The sequence below is a fragment of the Lissotriton helveticus genome, chromosome 8 (genome assembly GCF_964261635.1).
Source record: "Lissotriton helveticus chromosome 8, aLisHel1.1, whole genome shotgun sequence".
Lineage (NCBI taxonomy): Eukaryota > Metazoa > Chordata > Amphibia > Caudata > Salamandridae > Lissotriton > Lissotriton helveticus.
In genome coordinates, this window is record NC_136069.1 from 1,192,309,435 (window position 1) to 1,192,334,177 (window position 24,743).

Here is a 24,743-nt window from a genome sequence, read left to right on the forward strand (position 1 = left end):
GTTGGTTTGGAATTGTTTGCTGTTTTGATACCTTTGATTGAATAAAAGGTTAATTTTGGATAGACTTGACAGAATGAAAAAGGTTACTTTTTTGGGTTTCTCTGTTGTGTGGTTGGATAGTTCTTTTGTACATTTTGTTCTTTATGCTGTGTTTGAAGCTTTTAATTCTTTGGTTCTGAAAAAAGTGAAGAAATGTTATAACTTTTTTGTTTGGAAAAGTCTTAGTTTTGCAAGTTGCCTGCAAAGAAATAGATTAATGCTTATGTACTAGAAACAAAGTCATTTTGCTTTTGTGGCTCCTTTTTTTAATGCAATGATACCGTTTAAAAAATAATAATATTTTTATTGTTTTAGGCAGAAAGGAAAAACAAACTTAAACAGTTTGACCAATTTAGCAGATGTTTGACAGATAAGACAAATCAGAAGCAATAAACACAGTGGCGACATTTATCAAAATAAGACACATTACATAATTAACAATTGTGTAACCCTGGGCTGTTTCAAAGGGATAGCGACTCTTCCTCAGGGGTGTGTACAAGTGCCATACAGATCCCACCTCTATAAGCATTCCACCCGGACCACACCGCTGACCACTTTTTGGGGCATCCACGTGCTACGTTTACAGTTTTCTCTCTAAACATGCACCAGTCGAGACTTCTTTCCCAAGCGGCCAGCGTGGGTGGTGCCTCTGCTCCCCATAGACGGGCTATCTCCTGCTTGGCTACCATTGCCCCCAGTGTGGCCGACGACCTCTCCCTGCCTGTTAGATCGGTGGGACCCCACATGTTCAAGAGGCAACGCTTTGCCTCCGGACGAATGTCTTTGTGCAACACTTCCTGCATTACTTCATGTAGTTCCCGCCAATACCTTTGTATCTGGTCGCATTCCCAAAGTATGCGAATGAAGGTAACCATGTGTCCACAACATTGCCTGCAATCGCCCCATTCCCCTTCCCCATGCGGACCAGTTGTGGTCCTGTGATGTAGGTACGATGAAGAATTTTAAGTAGGATCAATCGCAAGCGTGCCGGGATGGTGACCTCCCTGGGCGAGGCCACCGCCTCCCGCCATTCCTCGTAATCGAATTCTAAACCATCACTCTCCCAGCCCTCCCGCAGCCGCCTCAATGGATCAGGGGTGTAGTTGATTATTTTCTTGTAAGTTAGGGAGATTGCTTTTTGCGGAAGGTATCCGTCAAGCAGACGGTCCTCAAGTGTTGAAGACTCTGGGTGGTTCTGCATGTATCAGATCTGTTCCGTGTTAGAGAGTTCATACTGTTGCTGGAGCGTGGCAAAGGGAACCACGGCGCCCTTGATCCAGAGGTCACCCAGTCGAGATATGCCGACCAAATCCCACTTATCAAACCCCTTAGTGGACCAGAGGCTCCCCAACAGTTCTGAGTCCCACAACGGCAGGGCCAGGGTGAGCCTACGATCCCAACCGAGACTCCTATTCACGGAATGCCAAATGGTAACAGAGTGTTTGGTGGGGCCCGTGAGGGGCTGCGTCCGAGGGCTGGTATACAGGGATCTGGTAAAATCCCACCGGGAAGTAGCCACCTATCCATCCTAAACGCATGGTCATCTGGCTGACAATATGTGCATTGATTAATAGGCACTAGGTGGGCAGCCCAATAATACTTACGGATGTTCGGGAGACTAATGCCTCCGTCATACCAGTTCAAGACCAACTTACTAAGTGCTATCCTGGGCCTCCCCTCCCATAGCAGCTCTCTATGCAACCCCTCTATTTCGCTGAAGTAGTGTGCCGGGACTGGATCTAGGTAATTTTGCAGGGTATAAAGAAGCCTTGGCAGTAACATCATTTTAAATAGTGCCGCTCTCCCCAAAAGTGAAAGCGGCAAGGATTTCCAACAGGTGACATTTCTCCTCAGGCGCTGCATGGGTGGGACAAGGTTGTGTTCTTACCGGAGTTTAGGATCCGTGGTAACAAAGACCCCTAAATAACGGAAGCCACTTCTCACTGTCTGCATTGGGCAGTTCATCGGCAAGGGGGGGCTGAGCCTTCCAGTACATATATGAGTGACTTGCCCCAGTTAATGGAGTATCCTGAGTATCTGCCGAATGTGTTAAAAATATCCAGAACACAAATTTGGGACTTTTTAGGTGAGGTTAGATACAGAAGGACGTCATCTGCATAAAGCGAGATTCAGTCCTCCAAGCTGCCCGACCATCGCATCCCACGGATCATCAGGTCAGCATGATTCCAGGCCGCCAATGGCTCAAGAGTGAGGGCAAAGAGCAGGAGGGACAGCGGGCACCCCTGTCTGGTCCCGCGGTACAGCTGAAAAGGATCTGACCGTTTATTGTTAACTATCACCTGGGCCATTGGTGCCGAATAGAGGAGTATCACCCATGATATGAAGACCGGCCGAAACCCCAACTTGGCCAGGACCGCAAGAGGTAAGGCCACTCCATGGTGTCAAACGCTATGGAAGCGTCGAGGGATACTATCACTACGGGCTCATCCACAGTGGCAGCTCTGCCCAGCCCCCTATGGACCCTATGCAGATTAAAGTCCTAAAGCCCGACTGGTCCTGGGGCACCAGAGATGTGATCACCCGCGTGAGTCATGTGGCTAAGATTTTGGCAAGGATCTTGGGTTCCACGTTCAGGAGGGAGATCGGTCTATAGGAAGTGCATTTATTTCTGGGTTTGCTCTCCTTGGGGATAACGACCAGGGATGTAAGCCTCTGGTCAGGGGGAAGAAAGCCAACCCTCCTGCTCTCCAAACATGGAGAGGAGAAACGGGGATAAGCCATCGGGATGTAGTTTGTAAAGTTTGATGGGTAGGCCGTTAGGCCCGAGTGCCTTACCCGGTCAAAGACTCCGAATAGCTTGGACTATTTCATCATTGGTTATGGTACTGTCAAGGAATTTAGCATCTTCCTCAGAGAGTGAGGGCAAGCAGATATAACGAAGGAGGTCAGAAGAGTCCTCCTCGCGAAAATGAGATGATGACTGGTAAATGTTCCCATAGTGGGATGCAAATTCGCGGACTATGGCCACAGGGTCGGAGTGGACCCCACCCTGATCGTCGACCAGTTCGGCGACCATCTTGTTGGCCCTCTCCTTCTGTCCAGCCAGGCGAGGAGTTTCCCTGCTTTGTCGCCCCACTCGTATACCCTCCCGTCTCTCTCACTCCCCCAATTCTTAGCCTTGTCTGTCGCAATGCTTCTGTATTCATCCCTCCTAAGCTGCAGGAGGTGGATTTTTTCTGGATCTAGGTCCCTGCATGCGCTGTTTTCAAGGGATATGATCTCCGCCTCAATGCATTCCAGGTCTTTCTACTTTTCCTTTTTAACACCAGCGATCAGGGAGAGGGCTTGACCCCTGAGTACAGATTTGAACGCCTCCCAAAGAGTCAGAGGGGAGTCAACGGATAACTGATTCTCTAGAAAATAATGGTCAATTGCCGATAGCAGAGCTTTGCGATCTGTGGGATTGCGGAGGTACCAGCGACTGATGGTCGCAAGCACGCCCACTCTGGAGTCCCCAATGACCAGTCTGGACCATAGTGGCGAGTGATCCGAGATCCCCTGCGCAAGGTGTCGGATCTCACGGATATGTGGGGTGTGGGCTGCAAGGGTCAGGAGGTAATCAATGCGAGAGAAACTGCGATGGGCTGCTGAAAAGAATGTGTATTCAGTGTCGCTAGGGTGATGCGACCACCAGACATCCACCAGACCAAAGGAGTCTAAGAAGTCTGGGAGCCAGTTTTGCGCCGGGCCAACGTCGCGGGGGCATCGATCAAGTAAACCAGAACCAACTGCGTTAAAGTCCCCTCCCAGAAGGAGCAAACGATCAGGCAGGGAAAGCAGGTGGGTCCCTAGGTCAGTAAACGTCTTTGCTTGTAGGCCCGGTGGCACTTATACAGAGGTTAAGGTGAGCGTAATTCCCTCCCACCGACCCGTCACTGTGGCGTATCTGCCGAGTCAATTGGTGTGTGTCACCTGTGTATGGAAGGGGAAAGCATTTTTGACCAGGATTCCCACCCCTCTGGATCCGGAGGTGAAACCTGTGTGGGCTATCAGTTTGTACCCTCACCTGTTTAACGCTCTACATGAATTACCCACCAGGTGCGTCTGCTGTAGGAAAAGTACATCAGGGGAGTGAAGTTTAAGATATTGGAGAACTAAAGTACACTTCACCCTGTCACCCAGCCCATTGACATTCCAGCTCATCAGGGTAAAACCTTTATCCCACTGCGTAGCCATGTGTGACTTTAAGTGTGTTTCTGTCACCAAGAATTATCTCAGCCAATGTCGTTGAACAAACCCCAACAAACCCCCCTTCCACACCCAACACCAACCACCCCCCTCCCTGCTCCCCTGCACATTGGGCCTAGAACTACCCACGGGTAACTTGCAGAGTGCCTGTCACCCAACCCACAAAACTAAGTGACTTAAGGGTGGGGAAAAGTGAGAGTGCTCCCTCCCTCCACCGACCACGATGAACAAGTCCAAACAACATAGTCCCCCGTGAGGAACGGTGTCCCAAATCTTCAAGGTCAAGTAGAGGCCAATAGGAAGCAAACCCATCAGTGCATCCCCAATGTACACGTGACGATTCCCAAGAGTCAGACAGGCCCCCCGACCCAGAGGTAAAACGTTAGAAAGGGGTTACCAAGACAGGACCAGGTGCACATCCGTGCCTCCGGCCAAGGCCGGTTCAATGAGCATTGTGTTCCGCGGAAGAGCGCCAGCCCTCCAGCCAGTCCTCTGCATCCTCTGGATGGTCAAAGAACCAAGGTTTGCCGTCTGCCTCCACTTGCAGCCTGGCTGGAAAGAGCATGGCGTACTTAATACTTTTGTCCCTGAGTTTCTTCTTTACTGCCAGGAAGGACCTCCTCCGCCCCTGCACAGCCTGGGTGAAGTCCGGAAAGAAAGAAATAACTGCAATTTCAAATTTGAGAGGGGGGGGCCGCTCTGGCACATTGTAGGATAGTGTCACGATTGAGGAAATTGAGCTCCTGGACCAAAAGGGGACGCAGGGGAGCCCCCGGTTTCGGATGCCCCCAGGAACTCTGTGTGCTCTCTCCACCAGAAAGAACATGGACAGTCCCTTAGGGCATAGATGGTTTAGGATCAGGTCTTCCACAAACAGATCCCGCGATTGCGCCTCCGCCCTCTCCGGCACTCCAATGATGCGGACGTTGTTGCGCTTAGAGCATCCTTCATAGTCGTCAAGCTTGTCCTCTGCGTATTTGCGGAATGACTGCAGATTTTGAAGCTCTGTATGGATTTGCGAGACGTCCTCGACCAGGCTGGAAGTGGTCACCTGGAGCTGCTGAACCTTCTCGCTCATCTTTGCAAAGTCGGCTCTGATGAGAGTCACCTCCACCGTTATTGCGTCAGTGCGTTGTTCCATCGATGCCTGGACCCCAGCTATCGCCTCCATGACATCTTTTAAGGACAGTTTAGAGGGGCTCTCCTCTGCACCCCCGGTTTTGTCATCCTGGGAGGGTGCCGCAGACCCAGCGGCCCTGGAGTAGGAGTATTTATCACGTTTTGTCTGCTGCGTATGCTTGGGGTCCCTTCCACTCATGGTGTCGCCGATCACCCTTGGCGTCTACCACTGAAGACCACCAATGACCCCGGGTGCCACAACGAGGCCCAAGAGAAGGCGGAGGTGGGGGGGCAGAGAGGATCAGAGATGGTGAGGTTGAGGCCCCCCGATGTTGACCGCCACATCAAATCCACCAGGCGCCACCAGTGCAAGACACAGGAGGATATCGGCCACTCCCTATTTCCAGGGGGGCAGCGCAGTGTGTTGTAAGGCCTTCTGAACAGTTCCTTGAAAGCCCCTGGTAGGGCGCTGCTCCACTATGAAAGTGCGGAGGGGTCCACTCCCCGGTCCAGCCCCACAATGGATCAGGCACCAGTGATGGCGGGGGTGGCGGGAGGAGGCGCAGCACGTGTGGCAGGAGTCCTGGCAAGAGCTTCACACAGGCAGTCAGGAGCGCCGGCGGCCACAGAACAGGAAATCCATCACCCCAGACGCCCCGGCAGGCACCAGGTGGCCGACGTAGTAAAGAGGCAGAGGTCACACCCGGGGGGGTGAGAGTGTGGGAGGGAATCACTCCTACCTCCACCGCACCTCCGATGTCATGCTGGCGTGGGCACCGCCTCCGGAACACTCCGGGGCCCCCTCCGTGAAAAAGGCCATTCTCACCGGCTTTGCATGGCGCGACACAGCCGCTCCCATCTGCAGGATACACGGGGACCTGAAAACCCCAGGTCCCTGCTCCATGCCACCTACAGGCTGCGGCGAAGATGAGGCTTGGGGTGCTCCGTCGAGCGCAGCACTGCTCAGGTGACCGGCCAGGATAGGACCGGAACACTTCAGGGGCCCGTCCCTGCTGCGGGGGCCGGATATTTTTGCCGGATGGTGTGGTCAGGCGTGTTTAGGAGCAGAGCTGCTCTCTCACGTGGCCATCTCGCTCGGGCTCAAAGCCACGCCCCTCAATGATACAGTTTTAAAAAAAATGCTTCTTTACTCGAAACCTGTAAAAATAAATATTAATTGTGGTTTTGTATAATTTTTACCTTGTATATTTTGGCTTCTTCAGTATTGAAGGGCTTGCTTGAATGAATGTGGTTGTGGATGTGTTCCTCTACTCTTGTTGGTTTTTATGATATTATCTGTTGAGAATTGTAAAGAAAAAAAACAGTTTGATTGCATGCTTGACAAAGAACAGAAATAAAAATGTGAAATTTACAGTTTTAATGTTTAATTTAAGAACAATCAATTTGTCCCCACGTCCAGCCAGCATTTTCCCATAGGCAAGCATCTGTCAGAGGTAGAATAGTAAATTTGCTCTCACCACCATCCAACAGTTTCTCTGAGGCAAGCACTTGTCAGAGTAGGAATAGTAAATTTCCCCCACAACCATCCAGCACTTTCCCTGAGGTAAGCACCTGTCGGAGTAGGATTAGTAAATTTGCTCCCACCACCATCCAGCACTTTTCCTGAGGCAAGCACCTCTCGGAGTAGGGATAGTAAATTTGCCCCCATTACCATCCAATACTTTTCCTGAGGCAAGCACCAGTTGGAGTAAGAATTATACATTTGCCTCACCACCATCCAGCACTTTCCTTGAGGCAAGCACCTGTTGGAGTAGGGATAGTACATTTGCCCCTACCACCATCCAACACTTTCCCTGAGGCAAACACCAGTCGGAGTAGGAATAGTAAATGTGCCCCCACCACCATCCAACACTTTCCCTGAGGCAAGCACCTGTCGGAGTAGGAATAGTAAATTTGCCCCACCTCCATTCAACACTTTCCCTGAGTACCATCCAGTACTTTACATGAGCATGTTCCCTGAGGCAAAGTCATGAAGGATGAAAAACATATTTTTTTTAAACATATCTCTTATTAGTGCCTGCTAATATATTATTTCGGACATTAATAAAGTTTTTTTTGTTCAGATCATTTTTTACTACTCACTTACATTTGATTCTGTAAACGTTTGTTTGTTCTTGGTAGGTATTTGGTTCTGCTGTATGAACAAACTCTGTTAATATCAAAAGAAACATTTTAATATTCTTTTTTTTTTGTTTATGGCTTTTTTTACTTTGAAATTCATTTAGTGCTTTTATTCACTTACTTTTTAATGGAAAGTTCTTTTTAAGAATATCTGCTGTAAATTTGGTTCTGCTTTTCAAATTCAGTAAATGCTGTAAATAAGTCAAGTTAAATATATTACTTGAGAATAAGGTGTAATTGTTTGGAAGCTGTTTATTTTTAAATGTACACTTACTTCGGTCTGTAGATGGCAGTGTTCAACTGGTAAATCGGCAACATTCTCCTGCTACTCCTGCTGTGTGCGGTCACTATGGAAGTCAGTTTACCACTGAGCACAGAATGGTGGATGGCTAGTTTTATACGTTTTTGGGGGTAAACGAGAATTTAAAAGTAAATATGTTTTGGTAACAGTTTTTTTCACATGCTTTATACCATTACTGAATGTATATTTATTTTGTTTTGTGTAAAAATGTTCGCTAAGACGTTTCTTCTCGGAATGTCAGCCATTTTGAGTAGATGCTGTCTCTGAGGCGGTAATAAAAATAGCTGAAGGACTGTTGTTTTATGTGCTTCCAATTGATTGTATGTATATTTTTTTTTTGCCTCTGACATTAGTGTGTATTTAAAATAAAATGCTGTAAGAATATCTGTAATTTTCGTCATTTTTTCAAACATATTTTTAGATTTTATTATTAATACCCAGGAATTGTAATGAATAGGTACTATAAAAATACACAAGTATTAAAATGAATACATGAGTATTCATAATGTCCCGACCCAAAACCCTCATTTCCCTTGCATCCATCCAAGGGGATGGATGCAAACATATCAAGTTACTGATATTTTAGTAAAAAACAATAAAAACATATTATGCGTTGTAATGGTATGCATTGTATTAGTATGCATTGTAATGGTATGCATTGTAATGCTAGTTTTAATATATTTCAATGAACATGCGTTGTAATGGTATGCGTTGTAAAAACATGCAAGGTAATGGTAATAGCATTGTAAAAACTGTGATGTAAAAGTATGCGTTGTAATGATATGCATTGTAACGTCATATATTCCTCTGTACACCTAAGATTTTTAGATTATTCCTTCTAGATTGGATCTATAGCCTTTCATATCACCTCTCAATTGCTTATTCTGCTGTTTCAAGTTAGTAATTTCTAGAGTATTCTTTGCAAGCCCCAAATTTGCCTGTTTCAATGTTTCCTCCAAGAGTCTTGTCAGGTCATTTTAGTTTGCCTTATTGTGTGTGTTTTAAGTTGAATTAGTTTTTTTCTTTTTTTCTCTGGTAGATTTTTTACACCTAGTTGCTGATCAAAGACTCCTAGCAGCTAACACATTTCATTTACTTATTGATTCTATTGTTTTTTTCCTGTCTCTAATATTTTTGTGCTGCATTGATTCACGCAGCTTTGTATTGCACTCTCACTTTCAGCTCATATCACACACACAACATTCTCAGTGCATTAACATTTCTTTGAATACCTCTGCATTCTATCTTCCACACAGTATTTGAGGAAGGAAGTTCTAGATAGTTAACAGAGAAGATGTTTTTATTGGATGACTACTGTCCAGTCCTTTGCTCAACTAATGGAGGAGGGCTCTGAAACACATTCTGATAGTGAGACTGCATTTCAGGGATAGTATGTTAGATAGGAACCTGTGAGTGATTTTTGAATTGGTGGAGGTCCATCTGATTCTGAAGAACGTGGCAATGCCAGCAGGGATGTCCCTTCAGAAGCACAATCTGTCCTGCTGTGAGACAGTGGCAGTGTAGCCCAATCTAGAGTGCAGGCAGATACCGCGCAACAGACAGGGAGAGTGCTTCCTTGGCAGACCCCTAATAGATTTTGGCACACATTTCACAATTTACTGGCGCTGCTGAATGAAAATTCATTACTGCACATTTTTTACCTATAGATCATGCGCATCGTTTTGTGGATGATGTGTTCCTTCAGGAAACTGTGCGCCAAATGTTTTTTTGCACCAAACAGTTTCTGAAGGAACATGGAGGCACTTTGGTGGCTCATTGTAGGTCACACCTGTGGACTCCTAATTTGCTTGTGGAGCTGAAACATGTTCTAGGTCTCACATTTCTCACTGGAATAGTGCACAAACCAACAATACTGGTCTACTTGTTTCGTTTATGCAGCACCTAGCTTCACATCAATCATGTCCAGAGATTGGATTTTGATTCTGCAGCCTATATTGCATTTCCTTAATAATCCTGCAGTATTGCACCAGGACTATCCAGATCATGACAGGTAGTTCAGAATTCAGCCTGTTGTGAAACATTGTCTTCCAATGTCCCAGGATTGTATATAGCGGTCGGTGAGTTGTTGATCCTTCACAAAGGGTGGCCCTTGTTCAGGCTGTACATCCCAAACAAAAGGGCTCATTACAACAGCAAGATGTAAATGCTGTGCAGAGCTCCAGTGGTTATGAATACAGCCTGAGAGTATACACTGGTAAGGGCTCCACTAAAGATTTTGTAGGTTGTCCTTCCATGTTAGGAATTAGTGAGAAGATTGTATGGGAGCTTGTGCAAACACACCTCCATAAAGATTATAACATGTATATGGACAACTTGTATGCAGCCATCCAGCTGTTCAGCGAGCTGTCCAATGCTGGGTCTACAGTGGGAGGTACTACTCTAAGTTACTGCAAAGGATTCCCTCAGCAGCTTATTTGTATGATGCCCAATAAAGGCAAGAGCAGTGTGTTGCAACAAACTGGTCACTGTGATATTCTCAGCTAGGAAGCAAGTATATGTGCTCACTGCAATTCATAAGGAGAGCACTTTCCAGTCACACTTTAAAAATATCCAGTTACTTCAACCACATAATGTGAGTTGTAAAACGTGCGCATAGTGTTAGGTGATGGCTCTGCATCTGATCCAGGTGGTAATACACAATGCATATGCTGTTAATATTGAGACTACCAGGGGACGTCTGATGTCCATCCATTACTTTCAGTTGACCGTTATTGATCGCCTTACAGCTGTAGATGTTGCAGCCTCTCTATTTCATCTGTTATATGGAGTTACTGCAGGACTGGTAATGTGTCAACCACATTCCTGCAACAGAGAAAAATAATAATCCATATCTCCAATGCATGGTCTGCCCCTGGCAAGGAAAGAGTCAAGACAGTCATTATCACTGTCCCAGCGCCTGCCTCAGCCAGGTGTGTTTTCCAACTCAATTCACTTTGTACCATGCAAAAGTGAAGTTCGTGGAAACGGTCTAAAGTGGAGCATTCAGATTAACAGTATCTGACTGTAAATGGTTGTGCATTGATGTGTAACTTCTCAGTCCAGTTACCTGACTAGCTATGCAGCCTTTTAAGATGTCCCATCTAACTTGGAAAGTCTTTCTAATACTTCTTGTAGGAAAGTTCCCTTTTTGTATGGTCACCGCCAAATATTTTTCTCCAGGGCTGCGAGTTGTGACTCTGAAAGTGCACTGAGCCTGTTAACAGCCCCCAGTGCCACTGCTCTCTCCCTAAAATATGGTGCATTGGAATTGGTAACCTCATATGGCAAGGACTTTAACCCCCTTATAAGTCCCTGGCAAGTGGAACCAGGAGTACCCAGTGCATAGGAGTTAAAGGGGTCACTAGGACCTGAAGCACTGATTGTGCCACCAAGAGTGGCCCAAGTAAAAAGATGACAGCAGTCCTCCCACTGCAGACTGCATGAGCAGTGCAAACTGCTCAAATTTGACTTTACCTTCATCATGAGTGGCAAGGTCACAGCACTATTTATGATAAATGTCAGTCACCCCTATGGTAAGCCTCTTGAGCACAGGAAGCAGGATGCATTATATTGAAAGTGTGGACATATTATTAGTATTAATATTGGCTACCCATCCAAGGGTTTCCCTGTGCTACACAGCAGAAAAGGAACCCAAAACACAACAGGAGTGACTTCAGAAGTCAAAGTTTAAAACACTCAGGTTTTAAGCTTCTTGTGGAAGACTGAAAGCAAGCGGCAGGCCCTCAAGGGAAGAGGAAGAGAATTAAGCTTTGAGATGACCATGGCCTAGATGACTATTCATTTGGTTGGGGACGAGGGACAGCCTAGAATGTTTTAGAGCCATCTCAAGATCCTGAATCAGGTGGCAGCCACGTTGGTGATTAGGTGAAAAGTATCATGTTTGATATCAAATAATTTGCCTCATCCAACCCGACTTTTTCCCAGTCGGATTTAATGTGACATGCACTAAGGTGGCTATCTTAGTGGTTGCCCACCTGGTTGTCCAAGCCTTTACTGTGCCCTGTAACACAAATCAGAAATCTGATTCCGAACCAGGAAGTGTGAACTCTCTCAGGAGTCAGAAACAAAGGTCTGCCTTGTGGAAGGTGAGTATCATTGAGTTGGGTAACAATAAACATCTGTTATTCAGTGCCAAGAGACTTATGGGTGAATATACGCTTTAAAAATACACATGTTATGTTATTGCAGGAGGTGTCTTCTCCCTCCCTGACAGGATGGCTAGGGAAGTGGCACATCAAGACAGTGAGATTCAAAGAACCCACCGCCTCTGATATGGAACCAGGCTTCCTACCATAGGGGAAAAAGCCAACCACCTGCCTGAGGCACATTTGCAACTCGTGCAGGTGTGAAAATTAGAAAGTCCGAAGGCGTACACCTCCATAAGGCTAGACACACCCCTAAGATGGGATACCTGGTCTGTACAGCCAAAGAAGGGTTCTGTCATTTGTGGCAGAATAGAGTCTTCTGGGTAGAAAAGGTGCAACCCTTCCCAGGAAGGGGTCACCTCAGGGGCGGATTAGCTACTGGGTCTAGAAGCCCATTGGCTACAAGCTCCCACACCCGTAACACCCATAATCTAGGTTTTAAGGGGCTTTCCTGGCACCAGAACCTAAAATCTGATCCCCTTGCAACCAAATGACAAAGAAGAGACCTGAGTCTGCAACTTTAGGACCTGCACACAAAAAATGCACCAAAGACTGCACCTGTTGCAACAACCCTGCAACAGAACAGCTAGACTTGTCCAGTACCAGAGACTGGTTCAAAACGAAAGAGGAACCCCTCTGCAAGCCAAAGGCAACTCCAGAACTCCCTTGGACTAGAGGTGTTATTCCCTGCAGCCTGAAGGCAAGATTCGCAACCAGTTCCAAAGAAACACTGGTCATCGGGCCCGCCGAGGGAATTGCCAAAAAGTAAATGATCTAGGGCATTGTGGGAAATGCAGTATTGACCTCCAGCAAGTTTCAGGCAGCTATCATTTTTCCTTGGACTCCAGGACGTCGAAGTGACTGAAGACTTGTTGGTGGCCAGTCCGCCTACCACTAACTTTGTCTGACACAGTGTCTCGTGGGAACCCTGCAGCATCTTCAACCCAATGCTTCTGTGGTCACGTTGTTGAGATTTTACATCCCCTTCCTTACCAGCACTTTTTAAGGGGTAAAACCAGCAAATCCACATCTCCCAGTTAACACCAGGGACAGACAGGACAACTCTGTAGCCGGGCCTATGAGCCAGGTAAAAATCAATTGACTGTCCTAGCCTGGTCCTGTGACACGCCTCATTTTCACCCTCTGTGGTTTTCACTGAAGTCGATCTGCAAGTTACGATTGTCACTAGAAAATTTCCCCATTGAATGCAACGTTAAAGTTTTAGAGGAGTGAAATGCACTGATTTATTTTTTTACTAAGATCCACAACTCTGGTTATATTCATCTGATTGTGTTTGCTTTGGTGTCTAAATTTATATTAAAAAATCTGTTTTATGTTTAATAATTCATGTTGGATTTCTTTCGAGTTGTGTCAATTACTTATCGTCCATGTTGGTACTCATGTTCCTCTAGTAAAGTCTGACTGCTCTGTGCCACACTACCAGAACTTAGCTAGTGATTTATGGTTGTGAATTGAGAGGCCTTATTTCAGGTAATGTAAGATGATTGCATAGTGAAGCCAAACCAGCCTCACTGCATAATAATCCCCTTTCCTTCAGTTCTAATCTAAAAAGCACAATAATGCAAGACTATTTGTCTTCCTAAATTAAAATTGAGCCACTGCGTCACCACTGATTCCAGTAAATAGGTACACATTAGTTATACTTGTGGGTTGCTTGCCACCTTCATCTTCCATCAAAATGTGCAAGTGCATTAATGTTAATACACTGTACAGAGCGAGGGACACGATGTCTGCCATGTTTTTACAGAGTACCATGTCCACCAAACCCTAAGATGGGGTTTTGTTTTTATTGTGAGAAGTGTGGGAACCCTGGGTAGTAGGAATGTTGCGATATCCCACAGGTTCCAGAATTTTCACCACAGAAGTAAGCATACTGATGTTAGCCAAAATTTGAGGATTTAAGGATGTCCTGGGTAAGAACACTGGGGTCCATATAAGTCAAATGATCTTGTAATCCCCTGGATGTCTATATTTCAGAAATGACTTGGTTTAATAGGTTTTCTGGGTGGCAGCTAAGCCTAGGCTCTAATACAACAGCAACCCACTTCACCAAATGGATAACACTTTAAGACATGTACTTGATGGGCCTGATTCACAAAGGGCCTCTGCAGTTGTGCCGCGCAAGTAGTCTACCATTTTCATTGGGAAAAGTGTGTGAATAATGGACGCTAGGAATTTTGTAGATCCCGGCAAGTTCCAAGACTTTCTTTCATAGAAATTTGCCCCAAAATTTGTGATTTTAGCCAAAGTAAGATTTGCATGGCATTCTGGTAAGAAAACGTAGTGGGATCTGCAAAAATCACACCACCCGTGACTCACGTAAGTTTTCTGAAATGTCAGTGTATATTAGGTTTCGATGGGTGATGGCTGAGCGCAGGCTCAAGTACCACAGCTACCCACATAGCCAAAATGGGAAAATATTCAAGTCAAAAACATGATGTTTCTACCTGGCTTTCCCTGTGGGATGGTCCCTGCTGGGAGTCCCCAAGGTGGAGCCAGGCATCCCCAGCGTTGATGGGGCAGATGTGGAGATTAGGCAAGCTACTGCCCAAAGTTGCCGAGTGGGACCCCTGGTTAGAGTAGGCACCGAGGCGAGAATTATCGAGTCCGCTGACCCTGATCCACGACCCTGCCGCGTCGGGAATCGAACCCTGGTCCCGGGCCGACTTCTGCTTCCGGGTCTGCCCCTCTAACCAGTGATACTGAAAAGGGGATGGTGATGAACAGAGTGTCTGAATTAAGCAGACCACTCTTACCCAGTCCAAAGATCAGGGCTTGATCCATCACCGTTATTTATCTCACTGCCCCATCCCAGCTCAGAACCTGGCTATATGCAAATTAGTCTGTCCCTGGCCCAGTGCATCATGGGAACAGGGCAGACCAAACTACCAAGCCAATTCTTCACCAGAAAGGAGACGAGCTACCGGGGACCGGTTTCTGGCATTTCAGCCTCTTCGGCCCGGCTTGCTTGAATCCTGATGGAGCAGTGAGAAAGGGACTCATGTCTGAGTATACCCTGCCACACCTATAGTGGCCAAAAACGATACTGAAAAGGGGATGGTGATGAACAGAGTGTCTGAATTAAGCAGACCACTCTTACCCAGTCCAAAGATCAGGGCTTGATCCATCACCGTTATTTATCTCACTGCCCCATCCCAGCTCAGAACCTGGCTATATGCAAATTAGTCTGTCCCTGGCCCAGTGCATCATGGGAACAGGGCAGACCAAACTACCAAGCCAATTCTTCACCAGAAAGGAGACGAGCTACCGGGGACCGGTTTCTGGCATTTCAGCCTCTTCGGCCCGGCTTGCTTGAATCCTGATGGAGCAGTGAGAAAGGGACTCATGTCTGAGTATACCCTGCCACACCTATAGTGGCCAAAAACGATACTGAAAAGGGGATGGTGATGAACAGAGTGTCTGAATTAAGCAGACCACTCTTACCCAGTCCAAAGATCAGGGCTTGATCCATCACCGTTATTTATCTCACTGCCCCATCCCAGCTCAGAACCTGGCTATATGCAAATTAGTCTGTCCCTGGCCCAGTGCATCATGGGAACAGGGCAGACCAAACTACCAAGCCAATTCTTCACCAGAAAGGAGACGAGCTACCGGGGACCGGTTTCTGGCATTTCAGCCTCTTCGGCCCGGCTTGCTTGAATCCTGATGGAGCAGTGAGAAAGGGACTCATGTCTGAGTATACCCTGCCACACCTATAGTGGCCAAAAACGATACTGAAAAGGGGATGGTGATGAACAGAGTGTCTGAATTAAGCAGACCACTCTTACCCAGTCCAAAGATCAGGGCTTGATCCATCACCGTTATTTATCTCACTGCCCCATCCCAGCTCAGAACCTGGCTATATGCAAATTAGTCTGTCCCTGGCCCAGTGCATCATGGGAACAGGGCAGACCAAACTACCAAGCCAATTCTTCACCAGAAAGGAGACGAGCTACCGGGGACCGGTTTCTGGCATTTCAGCCTCTTCGGCCCGGCTTGCTTGAATCCTGATGGAGCAGTGAGAAAGGGACTCATGTCTGAGTATACCCTGCCACACCTATAGTGGCCAAAAACGATACTGAAAAGGGGATGGTGATGAACAGAGTGTCTGAATTAAGCAGACCACTCTTACCCAGTCCAAAGATCAGGGCTTGATCCATCACCGTTATTTATCTCACTGCCCCATCCCAGCTCAGAACCTGGCTATATGCAAATTAGTCTGTCCCTGGCCCAGTGCATCATGGGAACAGGGCAGACCAAACTACCAAGCCAATTCTTCACCAGAAAGGAGACGAGCTACCGGGGACCGGTTTCTGGCATTTCAGCCTCTTCGGCCCGGCTTGCTTGAATCCTGATGGAGCAGTGAGAAAGGGACTCATGTCTGAGTATACCCTGCCACACCTATAGTGGCCAAAAACGATACTGAAAAGGGGATGGTGATGAACAGAGTGTCTGAATTAAGCAGACCACTCTTACCCAGTCCAAAGATCAGGGCTTGATCCATCACCGTTATTTATCTCACTGCCCCATCCCAGCTCAGAACCTGGCTATATGCAAATTAGTCTGTCCCTGGCCCAGTGCATCATGGGAACAGGGCAGACCAAACTACCAAGCCAATTCTTCACCAGAAAGGAGACGAGCTACCGGGGACCGGTTTCTGGCATTTCAGCCTCTTCGGCCCGGCTTGCTTGAATCCTGATGGAGCAGTGAGAAAGGGACTCATGTCTGAGTATACCCTGCCACACCTATAGTGGCCAAAAACGATACTGAAAAGGGGATGGTGATGAACAGAGTGTCTGAATTAAGCAGACCACTCTTACCCAGTCCAAAGATCAGGGCTTGATCCATCACCGTTATTTATCTCACTGCCCCATCCCAGCTCAGAACCTGGCTATATGCAAATTAGTCTGTCCCTGGCCCAGTGCATCATGGGAACAGGGCAGACCAAACTACCAAGCCAATTCTTCACCAGAAAGGAGACGAGCTACCGGGGACCGGTTTCTGGCATTTCAGCCTCTTCGGCCCGGCTTGCTTGAATCCTGATGGAGCAGTGAGAAAGGGACTCATGTCTGAGTATACCCTGCCACACCTATAGTGGCCAAAAACGATACTGAAAAGGGGATGGTGATGAACAGAGTGTCTGAATTAAGCAGACCACTCTTACCCAGTCCAAAGATCAGGGCTTGATCCATCACCGTTATTTATCTCACTGCCCCATCCCAGCTCAGAACCTGGCTATATGCAAATTAGTCTGTCCCTGGCCCAGTGCATCATGGGAACAGGGCAGACCAAACTACCAAGCCAATTCTTCACCAGAAAGGAGACGAGCTACCGGGGACCGGTTTCTGGCATTTCAGCCTCTTCGGCCCGGCTTGCTTGAATCCTGATGGAGCAGTGAGAAAGGGACTCATGTCTGAGTATACCCTGCCACACCTATAGTGGCCAAAAACGATACTGAAAAGGGGATGGTGATGAACAGAGTGTCTGAATTAAGCAGACCACTCTTACCCAGTCCAAAGATCAGGGCTTGATCCATCACCGTTATTTATCTCACTGCCCCATCCCAGCTCAGAACCTGGCTATATGCAAATTAGTCTGTCCCTGGCCCAGTGCATCATGGGAACAGGGCAGACCAAACTACCAAGCCAATTCTTCACCAGAAAGGAGACGAGCTACCGGGGACCGGTTTCTGGCATTTCAGCCTCTTCGGCCCGGCTTGCTTGAATCCTGATGGAGCAGTGAGAAAGGGACTCATGTCTGAGTATACCCTGCCACACCTATAGTGGCCAAAAACGATACTGAAAAGGGGATGGTGATGAACAGAGTGTCTGAATTAAGCAGACCACTCTTACCCAGTCCAAAGATCAGGGCTTGATCCATCACCGTTATTTATCTCACTGCCCCATCCCAGCTCAGAACCTGGCTATATGCAAATTAGTCTGTCCCTGGCCCAGTGCATCATGGGAACAGGGCAGACCAAACTACCAAGCCAATTCTTCACCAGAAAGGAGACGAGCTACCGGGGACCGGTTTCTGGCATTTCAGCCTCTTCGGCCCGGCTTGCTTGAATCCTGATGGAGCAGTGAGAAAGGGACTCATGTCTGAGTATACCCTGCCACACCTATAGTGGCCAAAAACGATACTGAAAAGGGGATGGTGATGAACAGAGTGTCTGAATTAAGCAGACCACTCTTACCCAGTCCAAAGATCAGGGCTTGATCCATCACCGTTATTTATCTCACTGCCCCATCCCAGCTCAGAACCTGGCTATATGCAAATTAGTCTGTCCCTGGCCCAGTGCATCATGGGAACAGGGCAGACCAAACTACCAAGCCAATTCTTCACCAGAAAGGAGACGAGCTACCGGGGACCGGTTTCTGGCATTTCAGCCTCTTCGGCCCGGCTTGCTTGAATCCTGATGGAGCAGTGAGAAAGGGACTCATGTCTGAGTATACCCTGCCACACCTATAGTGGCCAAAAACGATACTGAAAAGGGGATGGTGATGAACAGAGTGTCTGAATTAAGCAGACCACTCTTACCCAGTCCAAAGATCAGGGCTTGATCCATCACCGTTATTTATCTCACTGCCCCATCCCAGCTCAGAACCTGGCTATATGCAAATTAGTCTGTCCCTGGCCCAGTGCATCATGGGAACAGGGCAGACCAAACTACCAAGCCAATTCTTCACCAGAAAGGAGACGAGCTACCGGGGACCGGTTTCTGGCATTTCAGCCTCTTCGGCCCGGCTTGCTTGAATCCTGATGGAGCAGTGAGAAAGGGACTCATGTCTGAGTATACCCTGCCACACCTATAGTGGCCAAAAACGATACTGAAAAGGGGATGGTGATGAACAGAGTGTCTGAATTAAGCAGACCACTCTTACCCAGTCCAAAGATCAGGGCTTGATCCATCACCGTTATTTATCTCACTGCCCCATCCCAGCTCAGAACCTGGCTATATGCAAATTAGTCTGTCCCTGGCCCAGTGCATCATGGGAACAGGGCAGACCAAACTACCAAGCCAATTCTTCACCAGAAAGGAGACGAGCTACCGGGGACCGGTTTCTGGCATTTCAGCCTCTTCGGCCCGGCTTGCTTGAATCCTGATGGAGCAGTGAGAAAGGGACTCATGTCTGAGTATACCCTGCCACACCTATAGTGGCCAAAAACGATACTGAAAAGGGGATGGTGATGAACAGAGTGTCTGAATTAAGCAGACCACTCTTACCCAGTCCAAAGATCAGGGCTTGATCCATCACCGTTATTTATCTCACTGCCCCATCCCAGCTCAGAACCTGGCTATATGCAAATTAGTCTGTCCCTGGCCCAGTGCATCATGGGAACAGGGCAGACCAAACTACCAAGCCAATTCTTCACCAGAAAGGAGACGAGCTACCGGGGACCAGTGAGCCACACCACTCCACAAGGTCACACAGGTGGAGCTGATATGTGCTTTGCATATCCTGATGGGCCATCACCAGGCTGGTGGGCCTTCCTGAGCTGGGGTGGTGGGAGGAGTTGTCACTAATCAATCAATCAGGGCGTGTATAGCGCACTAGTCACCCATTAGGTCTCAAGGCACTGTGGGGTGGGTGGGTATGTCAGCTCCGTTGGGGTCATTCTAAGAGCCAGGTCTTGAGGTCCTTCCTGAATTTATGCAGTGTCGGGCTTCGCTGGAGGTGAAACAGGAGATCGTTCCAGATCCTGGCAGCCAGTTAGGAGAAGGACCTTCTACCTGCTCTGATCCTGTGTAAGCATGGGACGGTGGCTAGGGAGTGGTCGGCTGAGCAGAGGTTTCTCTTGGGGGCATGGAAGAAGATGCGGTAATTGAGGTATTGGGGTCTGGTGTTGTGGAGGTCCTTGTAGGCTCGCCTGAGCAACTTGAAAGTTATTCTTCTTTCGACGAGGAGCCAGTGGAGGCTGTGGTGGTGTTTGGTGATGTGGTTGTGCCGTGGGATATCGAGGATTAGTCTGGATGCGGGATTCTGGAGTTTGCAGAGGAGTTTTTTGCTGATTCCAGTGTAGAGGACGTTGCTGTAGTCCAGTCTGCCAGTGATGAATGCATGAGGGACCGTTTTCCTGGAGTCGGGGGGATCCACTTGAATGTCTTGCGTAGTATGCATAGGGTGCTGAAGCATGCGGAGGAGACAGCGCTGATCAGGCGATTCATGGGGAGTGATGAGTCTAGTATGATGCCGAGGTTACGTGCATGGTCCCGTGGAGTGGGTTGGTTTCCGAGGGCGGGGGGCACCAGGTGTTGTCCCATGCAGAGGGGTTGGAGCAGACGATGAGGACTTCTGTTTTCTCTGAGTTGAGGCTCAGGCAGCTGTTCCTCATCAAGGTTACAATAGCGTTCATCCCTTCTTGGAAACTGTGCCTGGTGATGTCGGGTTCCTTGTTGAGGGAGAGGATGAGCTGGGTGTCATTGGCGTAGGAGACGATGTTGAGCCTGTGGTTTTTTATGATGGTTGAGAGGCGGGCCATGTAGACGTTGATGAGGGTGGGGCTGAGGGAGGACTCTTGGGGTACTCTGCATCTGATCTCTGTTGGTTCTGAGAGGAAATGTGGGAGTCTTTTTCTCTGTGTTCTGCCTGTGAGGAATGATCGTAACCAGTCTAGGGCCTTTCTTTGGATGCCGGCATTGTGGAGTCTGGTGGCTAGTGTGGGGTGGGAGATGGTGTTGAAGGCTGCTCATAGGTCCAGGAGGATGAGGGCTGCCATTTGGCCTTGTTCAATGAGGGTGCAGCTGTCATCTGTGGTGGCGAGGAGGGTGGTCTTGGTGCTGTGGTTTCTGTGGAATCCTGACTGAGAGGTGTCTAGATTGTTGTGGGTTTCGATGAAGTGTGCTAGGTGGGTGTTGACTGCATTTTCTATGGCCTTGGCTGCAAAAGGGAGCCGTGAGATGGGCCTGAAGTTTTTGAGGTCCGTCGACGTAGCTCGGTGCGTTGACTGTGGCAGCCCTGTGGAAAATGTGCAGCGGTCAGAAGGTGCTCCAGAGTGGATGCTATTCATGGTCTTTAGGGTGTCTTCAGTCGTGAGTAGGGTCCAGGTAAGAAGGGTCTGTTGGGTGGCGCCGCTGGGGGTGGAGGTTGTGACGTTGCAGATGTCTTGGTCATCGAAGTTGTCATAAAGCATCTTGATCTTGAGGTGAAAGAAGGAGCTGAGTCTGTTGCAGAGGTCTTGGGAGGAAGGGACGTCAGTCGTTTTGCTGTTGGGTTTGGCAAATTCATGTATGATGGCAAAGAGTTCTTGGAGTTATGGGCGTTGGAGAGGATTCTGTCTTGTAGGACATTTTTCTTTGTTAATTTGATGAGTTGTTGGTGTGCTGTGGTGGCTGTTTTGTGGGCGAAGCGTTCTTCTGGAATTTTGCTGTTTCTCCACGTCTATTCCAGTGGTCGGCAGGAGTGCTTGGATTCTTGGAGTGCCGTGGTGAAGCAGTTAGCTTTCTAGTTGTGTCATCTCATGGTTTTCTACAGGGGGGCGAGTGTGTTGGCGCAGTTGATAATCCATTGGTGGAGTTTGCTTGCAGAGTTGTTGGCGTCTGTCATAGTTGGGGGTGGAGTGCAGGTGAGGGCAGAGGTGAGGAGTACTTCTGAGACCTTGTTCCAGATTTTGAGTGGGAGGTGGCATGCATACTTGTGTACAGTGGGTTTAGTAAAGGAAAAATTGATACAGTGGTGGTCAGTCCAGAGCAGTTCTGTAGTGTGGCTGAAGAAGATGTTGTTTCCTCCTCAGAAGATGGGGTGGAGTGTGTTCTACTGTGTGAGTGGGGGTGGGGACAAGATGCTTCAGCCCTATGTTGGTGAGGTTCTCTAGCAGGCGGTGGTGTTGGGTTCGCTGTGGTTGTCCAGGTGAAAGTTCAGGTCTCTGAGTAGTAAATAGTCTGTGGAGGCAGGGCGTGGGGTGCAATGAGGTTGGCAATTACGTTGGTGAACAGGTTGAGGGGGCTAGGTGGTCTGTAGGCAATTGTTCCACAGCGTGTTGTTCTGGGGTTGGTCTGGATTTGGAAGTGGATGTGTTCCATGGGGGGTGAGTCAGTGGTTGTCAATCGGAGGGCGCTTTTGTGGGATGGCGGTTGCGGTGTCAGGTGCGAAGCTGGCGTTGGTCCGGGGGTCTGGGGGTGGGTGAAGGTACGGGGCAGTGTCAGCAGGAGATCGGGCCTTGGGTGTTGCTTGGCATCGAGAGCTGGCAGATATTGTTGTGTCCAGGAGTGAGTGCGTGGAGAAGGCTGGGGTCGTAGTGGCGAGAGGTCAGGGGACCTGGGTCCCTGGCACTGGCCGGGCCACGGACGGGCACAGACGGGCTTGCCTTTGGTGTGCCATCAGAGTGCCAGCCGCGCAGCGGCCACCATTAAGTTGGAGGAGGGCCTGGAACATCTTCCTGGAAGGAGCTTGGGCTCAAGGGAAGAGCCTTAACTGTGGAGCTGTGCGGGGGAGAGCAGTGACACTGACCAAGAAGGTCAGATGTCTAGCTCTTCTTGCAGCGCAGTGGCCGCCATTAATTAAAGAGGGGTTGGGGAGGGCAATCAGCTGGGAGCTGGGAGCGACACGCTGGAGAGGAGAGGCTGCGGCAGCAGTAGTGGCGGGGAGCAAGCAGGTTAAGAGGGAAAAGAGGCAAAAAGAGAAACGGCAAAGAGAAAAAGAGAAAAAGGCAAAGAGAAAGAGGCAAAGAGAACAAGGCAAGGAGAAAGAGGCAAAAGAGAGAAGAAGGCAAAAAAGGACACAGAACAAAGCAGAATGGCAGAAGAGCAGGGTGCTCTTCCACTAGACCACCAGGGATGAGGCGCAGGCAGGAGCCCGAGGGTGGAGGAGTGCCTCAACACCTTCCTAGAAGAAGCTCGAGCTCAAGATCAGAGCCTTAATGGTGGAGCTGCGCGGGGAGAGCAGTGACACTGACCAATCAGAGGTCTTGCTCTTTGTGCGCGCAGTGGCCGCCACTGAGTAGGGGTCAGAGGAGGGTGATCAGCTGGGTGGGTGGAGCGACACACTGGGGGGGAAGGGCCTTGGGGTCAGCAGCGGCGAGGCGCATGGGAAGAGAACGCAAGTAGGGCAAGAAGGAAAAGAGGCAAAAAGAGAAAAGGCAAAGAGGAAAAAGGCATACAGAAAATGGCAAAGAGAAAAAGGCAGAGAGAAAAAGGCAAAGAGAAAAAGGCAAAGAAAAAGAGGCAATAAAAGGGAAGAAGGCAAAAAGGACACAGAATAGAGTGGAAGAGCAGGGTGCTCTTCCACTAGACCACCAGTGACGAGGCACAGGCAGGAGTCTGCCGGTGGAGGAGGGCCTCAAACACCTACCTTGAATGAGCTTGGGCTCAAGGACAGAGCCTTAACTGTGTAGCTGTGCAGGGGAGAGCAGTGACACTGACCAAGAAGGTAACATAAATAGGGCTGTGCCTGTCCTCACACACAAAGCTGCTTCCAAGCCCTTGTAGTGTGTCTGGAGCCAGGTCAAGGAGAGGCATGCTCTTGTGCACTACAAAGACTTTACTTTGAAGTTTTCCAACGGGAAACGGGGTATAAGTATTGACTTCTGACACCCCAAAATCAGAATACTTCTGGACTGAGGACATTCTTCCAGGAAGAAGAGCTAGATGCTGTAGGTGAGACTGCCACTCTGCCTGTTGCTTTGTTGCGCTGGCCTGCTGCTTGCTACTTCTGTCCGGGGAGTGAAAGAAATGGACTTTTCGTTCTATATCCTGCTCGAAAGGTTATCTAAGGGCTTGTGTGTGCTTGCCTCCCGTTAAGAATTCTCAGGCCCATCAAAGACTTCACCTGCCAGTGTCTGGGCTCTCTCTTCTGCTGAGAGTCCTGACTTGCCAAGTGGTTCCAAATCCAGTTCCTGGGTCCATGGAAGTGCAACCTGGGGATCTGAAGGAGAAAATTCGGGCATTGACTCCCTGCGCATGTTTTATTGACGCATTGCTGAAAAAAAGAGAAATCGATGCAGCACCTTCTTCACTGCTATTACATCACTGCACTAAGTCTGCATTTTTAACTCATCGTCCCTCGACCCCAATTCTTCATCAACATCGTACCGCAGGAAGGAACCGAGGCCTCATGTTCAGAAATCGATGCACCATCTCCCCTGCCAATTAGAAAACGTATCACCTTCCTGGCCAGTAAGGAACCCGCACATCACCTCCCCTTCCAGTGAGGAACCAACACATCATCTACCCTGTGTAGTAAGGAACAAACGCATTGCTTTGCATTTCCGGCGCCTCACCTCACCTGCGCCTTGCACCGTCTTAGATTTTTTTACGCATCTATGGTACTTTGTGCTAAAAAAAACGCATTCGTTGATTTCTAAGGACTGAACTTGCTTAAACTTTTAAAAGTGATATTTTGACTTGTGTATGTTGAATTTTTGTTGTTTTGGTCTCGTTTTATTGAGATAAATGTTGGCTATTTTTCTTGTGTGGACTCCATTTGTAGTGTGTTACTGTGTGTGTGTGTATGTCTGTACACATACTTTATACATTTCCTCTGAGATAAGCCTGACTGCTCTTGCCTACCTACCAAGGGGGTTGAGCAAGGATTATTTTAGCTATATGACTCCCTTACACTGATTAGAGTGAGGGTCCCTACTTGGATAGGGTGCAAACCACTGCCAAATAGAGACCCCATTTCTACCAACCCCAAATTCAGATTCGTACAAATAACCAGTATTTCTAAACTTAGTACCTAGGGCAAATAAAAAAAATCTAGATTTCCCTCATATCCATTCTTCATTTATTTCATTTTATCTTGTGA